Here is a 9,399-nt window from a genome sequence, read left to right as displayed (position 1 = left end):
ACCAGACATAATGCTTTAAACCAATCCCCAGATACAAAGACATGTATGTAGTTGCGCCTAACATGTTATATTGTTCCATCATACAAACAGAAATGCAATAATCCCCTTACCCAAATAGAATGTAAATTTTCTTTGGTTGATGTTTATACTTATAATTTCGTAAGTTGAATATTATAACACAGGTTTAACAATCATCAAGAATCAGAATTCAGTTTACCAACGTTATATTACTTGAACACAATATAGGGGAGAAACAGTACCATTATAGTCCTCTTTGCTGTAGCTCATCACGGGGTCATAGCTGGTATTTAGAACTACCTTCTTCCACTACCCATTCTGTATTCCCTTGACCTCCAGCAAGCACCTCAGCAGGTCTTGATTCTTTTCCTGATGGAGTGACCCATACCTTTATCCTGAAGGCTCTGGACCATTTGTCATTGTACCTGTATATGGTTGTGGTAATTTTCCATTGACTTTAATAACTGGGCAAGGTAATATTAAGATGCACCCTAGGGGATCTCCTGCACTCCATGTGTATTCTTTTCCTCCATTGTGGAGTAGTAGTACAATTTCCCCCTTATAGTTTGGGTCAGTCACCTCTGACAACACTGTGATATCTTTTCTTTTTTTTATATTAAAAATAAAAGTTGAAAAATACTAACAGACAGACAACATTTTACAAAATAGCAAAGGATCAGTACAGACAGTACAGTGTTATAAACAGAGTGGTAGGGAATTAACAATGGTTGTTGTATTACATATTGATATCTTCAAAGTGGTTTCTCATGAAAACAGATATAGACATAGAAAGCTGATCAACCAAGGACTCATTGACAGTTTCTTTCAACATTTTTAACTTGTTTCCTCAGAGTCATGAGGAGACCAAAATGACCAGGGGGAAATCTTAGCCTCAAGTTCAATGGTATCATTGTTGTGCTTCCTGGTGTAAGCCTTCCCCCTTCTGGAACTAAGACTTCTAAGCCAGCAGAAAATAAAGTCGTGGGGACAGGAAGCAAAAATTTTGCTAGTGGATCAGTAGGGGTAATGGTGAGTGGTACCATTCCTGCTTCCACCCATTGATTCCTGTACCCATGAATCCTGGCAATGGGGGACACAGTGCCATATAGCAGATGCTGATTCAAAGCATGTGAAGCCTTTTGAAACACCTTACCCCAGCCCTACAAGCTATTGCCACTGAGCTGGCACTGTAATTGTGTCTTCAAAAGACCATTCCACATTTCCATCAATCCAGCTGCTTCTGGATGGTGAGGAACATGGTAAGACCATTGAATTCCATGAGCATGGGCCCATTTCCTCACTTCTTTGGCTGTAAAATGTGTTGCTTGGTCAGAGGCAATGTTATGTGGAATCCCATGACGGTGGATGAAGCATTCTGTGAGTGTACCGATGGTAGTTTTGGCAGAAGCATTATGTGCACCAAAGGCAAATCCATATCCAGAATACGTGTCTATACCAGTGAGGACGAAGTGTAGTCCCTTTTATGATGCAAGTGGTCCAATATAATCAACCTGCCACCAGGCTGCAGGTTGATCACCACGGGGAATGGTGCCATACTGGGGACTCAGTGTTGGTCTCTGTTGCTGGCATGTCGGGCATTCAGCAGTGGCTGTAGCCAGCTCAGCCTTGGTGCGTGGGAGTCCATGTTGCTGAGCCCATGCGTAACCTCCATCCCTGCCACCATGGCCACTCTGTTCATGAGCCCATCGGGCAATGACAGGGGTGGCTGAAGAAGGAGGTTGGCCACTATCCACAGACTGGGTCATCTTATCCACTTGATTATTAAAGTCCTCTTCTGCTGATGTCACCCTTTGCTGAGCATTTACATGGGAAAGAAATATTTTTACATCCGTTGCCCACATAGAGAGGTCTATCCACATACCTCTTCCCCAAATACCTTTGTCACCAATTTTCCAATTATGTTCCTTCCAAGTTCTTGACCATCCAGCCAGACCATTGGCTATGGCCCATGAGTCAGTATATAGTTGCACATATGGCCATTTCTCCTGCCAGGCAAAATGTACTACCAAGTGCACTGCCTGAAGTTCTGCCCACTGTGAAGATTTCCCTTCACCACTGTCCTTCAGGGATGTCCCAGAGAGGATCTGTAATGCTCCAGCTGTCCACTTGCGGGTGGTGCCTGCATAGCGTGCAGAGCAACCTGTAAACCAGGCCTAACCTTCTCTTCCTCTGACAGCTGATCTTATGGCACACCCCACAAGGCCATAAATGCATGCTGGAAAACAGAAGGCAGTACAGTAGGTGTAGGAGCTATAGGTATCCAGGCAACTTCCTCATGTAGTTTACTTGTGCCCTGTGGACCTGCCCTGGCTCGATCACGAATATACCACTTCCATTGAGTGACAGACTGGTGCTGTGCACGTCCAACTTTGTGACTTGGTGGATCAGATAATACCCAGGTCATGATAGGCAACTCAGGTCACATGGTGATCTGGTGTCCCATAGTCAAGCGTCCAGTTTCCACTAAGGGCCAGTAACAGGTCAAAAGCTGTTTTTCAAAGGGAGACTAGTTGTGTGCAGATGGCAGCAGAGCCTTGCTCCAAAATCCTAAAGGCCTCCACTGCAATGCACCTATGGGGGCCTGCCAGAGACTCCAAACAGCATCTCTGACACTTCGAACACCATGGGATCCGCTGGATCATATGGGCCCAGGGGCAGAGCAGCCTGAACAGCAGCCTGGACCTGCTACAGAGCCTGTTCCTGTTCTGGGCCCCACTCAAAATTAGCAGCTTTCCGAGTCACTCAGTAAATGGGCCAAAGTAAAACACCTAAGTGAGAAATGTGTTGCCTCCAAAATCCAAATAGGCCCTCTAGGCATTGTGCCTCCTTTTTGGCTATAGGGGGAGCCAGATGCAACAAGGTATCTTTTACCTTAGAAGGAATATCTCTACATGGTCCACACTACTGAACTCCTAGGAACTTTACTGAAGTTGGAGGACCCTGAATTTTTGTTGGATTTATTTCTCATCCTCTGCCTCTCAAATGCCTTGCTAAAAAATCCAAAGTGGTTGCTACCTTTTGCTCACTAGGCTCAATCAGCATCACATCATCAGTATAATGGACCAGTGTGATATCTTGTGGGAGAGAAAAGCGATCAAGATCCTTACGAACTAAGTCGTGACACAGGCTCGCGAGTTATTGTACCCTTCAGGTAAGACAGTGAAGGTGTATTGCTGGCCTTGCCAGCTGAAGGCAAATTGTTTCTGATGGTCCTTATGGATAGGTATGGAGAAGAAGGCATTTGCCAAGTCAATAGCTGCACACCAACTACCAGGAACTGTATTGATCTGCACAAGCAAGGAAACCACATCTGGTACCGCCGCAGCGATAGGAGTCACCACTTGATTCAGTTTACAGTAATCCACTGTCATTCTGGAAGACCTATCTGTCTTCTGCACAGGTCAAATGGGAGAATTAAATAGAGATGTGCTGAGGACCACCACCCCTGCATCCTTCAAGTTCTTGATGGTTTCACTAATCTCTGGGATCACTCCAGGAATACGATACTGCTTTGGGTTTACTATTTTACCAGGTAAAGTCAGCTCTAATGGTTTCCGTTTGGCCTTCCCAACCATAATAGCCCTCACACTACAGGTTAAGGAACCAATGTGAGGATTCTGCCAAACACTAATTACCTGTGCCCCACTTATATATTGTGGAACAGGGGAAATGACTACAGGATGGATCCGAGGACCTATTGGATCCCCTGTGAGTCGCACTTTCACTAAAACTCCATTGATCACCTGACCTCCATAGGCCCCTACTCTTACTGGAGAGCCCCAATGATGTTTTGGATCCCCTGGAATCAGTGTTATTTCAAAACCAGTGTCTAGTAGTCCCTGAAATGTCTGATCATTCCGCTTTCCCCGGTGTACAGTCAGTCTAGGAAAGGGCTTTAGATCCTTTGGGGAAGGATGGGAGAAAGTCTAACTGTATAAATTTTGGCCCCATCAGGATTCTTCCCCAAGGGGACCTGGTCTCTCCATCATTCAGTGGGTTCTGGGTCTGTAAACTGGCTGAAATCCAGGAACTGGTTGAGGTGCCATGATTGCCTGTTACCACGATTTGAAGTAGATTTCTGCTCTTTTGTCGTTAAACTTTTTCGATTTTATAAATCTAGTAGAAATTTTGTAGGCTTCCTATGTATTTCACTTCTGGGAAAACTGTAGCTAATCGGCCAGAGCCATAGGTCTGCCTGTGTCAGATTATTCTTGTCATTATTCTGCCTCTGCTGTCCATTATAGTAAGTGCATGGACCCTGCCTTTGACAATTAAGTGCTGTCACTTGACCTTTGCTACTCTGGGGTCCAATCAAGCCAATGGACCTTAAATTTCTTAATTGAGTAACTAGGGAACCCTCTGTAAGTTCATACAGAGAAGAGCAATGACAGAGCTCTTCAGGAATGCTGGTGCTCCTCTCACAAATCTGTTTCTCAAAGTGTTAATGAAGGGTATATTTTCTGGATTGTACCAATGTGGAGGATTAGGTTTGAGATGACAGAGCCACTCCACCATTGCCATTTCCCTAAGCCTTTGAATCCCTTCTTCAGTGGTAAAAAATGGAATATCAGGCATCTTTAGCTCATTCACAGTGAGCCATCTTTTGAGCCATACTTCTGCCAACCAGCCAAATAAACTATTAATACCTTTCTTTACTCATTGAGCTGCAGCATTAAATTCAGAATCCCTACTTCATGGGCCCATATCAACAAACTCTGCCTCATCCAGGTGCATGTTTTTCCCACCATTATCCCACACTGGTAAAATCCATTCCCACACTTGCTCGTTAGGCCTTTGCCTATAAGAGTCAGAAAACTCAAACAGTTCTTTGGGAGAATCGCGGATCTCTTCATGGGTCACAGTATATATATTGCCCTTAAGAGCTTTATAAGATTTGAGCCTGGTTATGGGCCTAGAGGCAAAAACGTGTGGTGAGGGTGGGTCTTGAGGAGTGTTACTATTATCCTGCTTCGCTGACATAGAGTTAGCTTCCCCAGGTGTACCAGGAGATGCTATCACCACAGCAGATAGAGGCGGCAATGCCTCTGCCACAGTGGGTGGGGAACTCTCTTCCTCTGGCAAAATAATCTCATCAGGAGCTAGGAAGTCAACATCCTCATCCTCCTCAGGATCCTCCCACACATCTCTACCCCGATTTATGGGATCCCATACTTTCCGACCAGTGAACTCACCTTTGCCTCAGGTATCCTTTGGGGCTGAGTGTTAAGTTTATGTTGCAGTTCATCCAACCGAGTTATGAGGGACTGCATCTGGGTTTCTGCAATCTCAGTTTTGTGGCTAAAAGAAAGGAGATTTTCCTTCAAGACACACTTAGAAACTTTTAAATTTGTGATCTGTGCCTGGAGATGGGAATTCGAGTCTTTGAGCTTTTTATTTTCCTTTACAAGTTTGTCTAGTGACGCCAGGACCAACCAGCCAGCATCATTATATTTCCTACTCTGCCAAAGAAATTCAAAATTTTCATGAACGGAATAACTAAATTCCTGACTTCTCACGAGTGGTGAATCAGGATAATCAAATGGATCTGCACAGCATATTACTTTAAACAGTTCACACCAAGGACTATCAGCATTCCCCGCAGAAGTAGGAGCACAGACCATGGTGTCTTCATGCCTCATCAAATTGTGGAGCCCACTCCAAGAATCACTAAAGACATTAAAGGAAGCCATCATTATAATCTGTTTTTCTAGAGCAACTTCTGGTACCAAATTCTGATTCAGTCACGATTTTGCTGGAGAAACAGACATAACAGAAGATGTACAAATTATAAGAAATTACAAGATTGGCTTATGACGGTCAGCCAGAGAGTCATATGGGGAAGTGTGCAGAGGGTGTCTGCAAACTGAAGACTGAAGGAGTCTGTTCAGGTTCTGGAATTCACTGCAGAGTCCCGTGCAAGTCCATACCAGGAGGCCCATTTCTCTGCAATGGACGGCTGAAGGATCCAAGGTGGAAGCCGCAGAGTCTGCAGTAGAAGCCAGGAGACGAAGTCCAAGCTGAAAGTGAAGACTGGAGCTCCTCCAAAAGGAATGGAAGTACCTCTGTCCTTCTTCATTTCCCTTTTATGTTATCTAGGTGATGATTCACCCTAGTGTGGTACCTTACACCATAGGCTGGCTCCTCTACACCCTAGGGTGTAGAATTGCTGAGCCAATTGCTGAGCCAAGTTGAGTTATGCTTCTAAACTTCTCAAGTTGACATAATCAATGAACCACTACATGTTTACACATGTGGGACCAATTAATTTCATTATGAGTAAAGTCTGTAATTGCATCCATTTACCTACAAAAACCTGGAGTTTATCCTTTTTCATAGATGAGTGACACTCTAGTGCATAAATGCCACTTTTTTTTATCCATTCTTCAGTTGATGGCTGTTTGGGATATTTCCAAGATTTAGCTATAACAAATTGTGCTGCTGTAACCATGACTACATAGGTATTTCTGTGGTAAGATGATTTTAATTGTTCTGGGAGAACACTCAGAAGAGGAACAGCTGGATTAAGTGGGACTTCACTTCATTAAATTTGTGAGGAATCCCCACACTGATTTCCACAGTGTTTTCACCAATCTACACTCCCCCGAGCAGTAGAGAAAGGTTTCTTTTTCCCCATAGTCTCTCCAGCATTTGTTATTGGTTGATTTCTTAATATTAGCCGTTCTTTCCGTGGTAAGAGGGAATCACAGTGCTGGTTTAATTTGCACATCTTGAATGACTAATGATGTTGAACATTTTTTCATGTATTCATTCACCATTTGTATTTCTTCATCTGAGAATTGTATACTCATCTCAGATGCCCATTGTTGGATTGGGATTTTAAATTTTGGGGGCCAGATTTTTTACATTCTTCATTTATTCTAGATAGAAGTGCTTTGAATGAGGGACAGTTGACGAAAATGTTTTCCTCATTTGTTTGTTTTCTTTTAACTCTATTGATGGTATCTTTTAATGTGCAAAATCATTTCAGTAAGATGAGAAGCCAGCTGTTGATGCTTTGAAGTATTTCCCATGAAGTTTCGTTGCAGTTCATGAACTCTCTGGCTCTTCCTCTGTCTTCGAGATTTTCACCTTCTTTTTGTGCAATAGATTTAGTGTTTGTGTTTTGATATTGAGATCTGTGAACCATTTGTTTTTTGGTTTTTCTCTGGTACCGGGAATTGAACTCATGACCTTGTGCATGCCAGGCAGGCCCTTTTGCCGCTGAGCTAAATCCCCAGACCCTGTGAACCATTTTGACTAGAGTTTGATGCATGGTGATAGACTTTGGTCCATTTTCAATCTTCAGCATGTGGAAAGATGGTTTTCCATTACCATTTATTAAAGATACTGTCTTTCCCCCAGTGAATTTCTTTTGTCCCTTTATCAAAGATAAGGTGGCTGAGTGTTTTTGAAGGTGTGTTTGCATCTTCTAACCTCTTCCATTGATCTTCAGGTCTGTTTTTTTGCCTATACCATGTGGATTTTATCACAGTAGCTTTGAAGTATAATTTCAAGTCAGAGAATGTGATGCCTCTCTCTCCCTTGCGTCTCTGGATGTCTTTTGTTAATCTTAGCCTCTTCTGGATCAGATGAATTTTAGGAATGTTTTGTGCAGATCTGTGAGGTATTGTAACGGTATTTTAATTTCTATGGCATTGAATTTGTACAACAATATGGGGAATATGGTCATTTTCACAATGTTAGTTCTTTTTATTCATGAGGAAGGAGTATTTTCCATTTTCTGATATTGTGAAAAAAATCTTTTTTCAGATTACTGCAGATTTCACTGTATGCATCTTTTAAGTTTTGATAAATTAATTTCCAATTATTTCATCTTTTTAGATGTTATTGTGAAAGGATTAATTTCCTTAATTTTTGTGTCAGTTTATTTGTTGTTTGTGTAGAGAAATTATATGGATTTTTGCATGTGATGTTGTATCCAACTATGCTACTGAATTTGATCATTAAATATTTCAGCCTTTTGGTGAACTTTTGGGGGTCTCCATGTAGAGTACCATGTTGTCTGCCAATAATGATAATTTGTCTTCTTTTTTTCCTATCCCTACTCATTTTATTTCTCTCTCTTATCTAATTACTCCAGCTAATATTTCCAGAAGTATGTTTAACAGGAGTAGTGACAGTGAACACCTTCTCTTGTTCCTGATTTTAAAGTTTTTGTCCATTTGGTATGATGTTGCTTATTGGTTTGTCATAGACAGCTTTGATTAGATTGAAGTAAGGATTATCTATTCCTGTGTTCCATAGGGTTTTTTTCACGAATGTGTGCTGGAGTTTATAACAGGGTTTTTCAGCATTGATGGAGATGATCATGTACTTTTGTCTTTGACTCTATTGATATGGTGTATTAAATTAGGTGGTTTGCATATTGAATTATCCCTGCATACCTGAGATGAATCCCTGTTGGTAATGTTGTGTAATCTTCTAGATGCTTATTAGACACTGTTTGCTAGTATTTTATTTAGAATTTTTGCATCTGTATTCATTAGTGAGATTGCACTGTAGGCCACTTTTTGTTGAGTTTTTCTGCTTTTCTTTTTTCTTTTTTTTTTTTTTAAAGAGAGACATGATTTTACAAAATAGCAAAAGAACAGCACAGACAATACAGAGTTACAGGGGCTGTGGATTTAGCTCAGCGGCAAAAGCGCCTGCCTGGCAAGCGCAAGGTCGTGAGTTCGGTTCCCAGTACTGGAGAAAAACCAAAACCAAAACAAAACAAAACAAAAAAATACAGGGTTACAAACAATGTGGTAGGAAATTAACAATGCTTGCTGTATTACGTATTGATATCTTGAAAGTGGTTTCTCATGAAAACAGGTAGAGACATGCAGTACTGATCAATCAAGGACTCACTGACACTTTCTTTCAGCAAAGAAATAGGACACAGTAGAAAAACTATGTTAACGATCCTGTATATAAATACATACAAAATTTCTTTTTTTTCCCTTTTCTTTTCCCACATCCCAGTTGCCCTTTACCCTTGAGCAGTTTCCTATCATTTCACAATGTCTATCATACCTCTTAGTTTAAATTAACTCTTTCAGGTTTTACACTAGTGAAGCAATGTGGTTCTTGCACATGTATGTTTGATTTATTTCACTTATGAGTATGGTCTCTAGTTGTGACCTTTTACCTATAAAGGCCTCAAGTTTATCTTTCTTTACAGATTAGTAATATTCCATTGTATAAATGTACCACAAATTTCTTATGGAAAGTGCTCGATGGATGGACATTTGGGTTTCTTCCACAATTTAGCATTTACAAATTGTGCTGCTATGAACATAGGTGCACATATATCACTGTGATATGATGTTTTTAGATCTTCTGGGAAAATACCCAGCA

The 9,399-nt window shown here is 41.5% G+C and overlaps 1 pseudogene; it reads right to left on the bottom strand.

Annotated features, from left to right (window-relative positions):
- Window positions 1–262: 262 nt before the first annotated feature.
- LOC102026700 overlaps window positions 263–9,399 on the bottom strand; it is a 39,971-nt pseudogene continuing 30,834 nt past the window's right edge.

Source organism: Chinchilla lanigera, unplaced genomic scaffold, assembly GCF_000276665.1.
Source record: "Chinchilla lanigera isolate Chin_1 unplaced genomic scaffold, ChiLan1.0 scaffold00228, whole genome shotgun sequence".
Lineage (NCBI taxonomy): Eukaryota > Metazoa > Chordata > Mammalia > Rodentia > Chinchillidae > Chinchilla > Chinchilla lanigera.
Note: the sequence above shows the minus strand (reverse complement) of the source record. Positions and strands in the feature narration are given on the sequence as shown.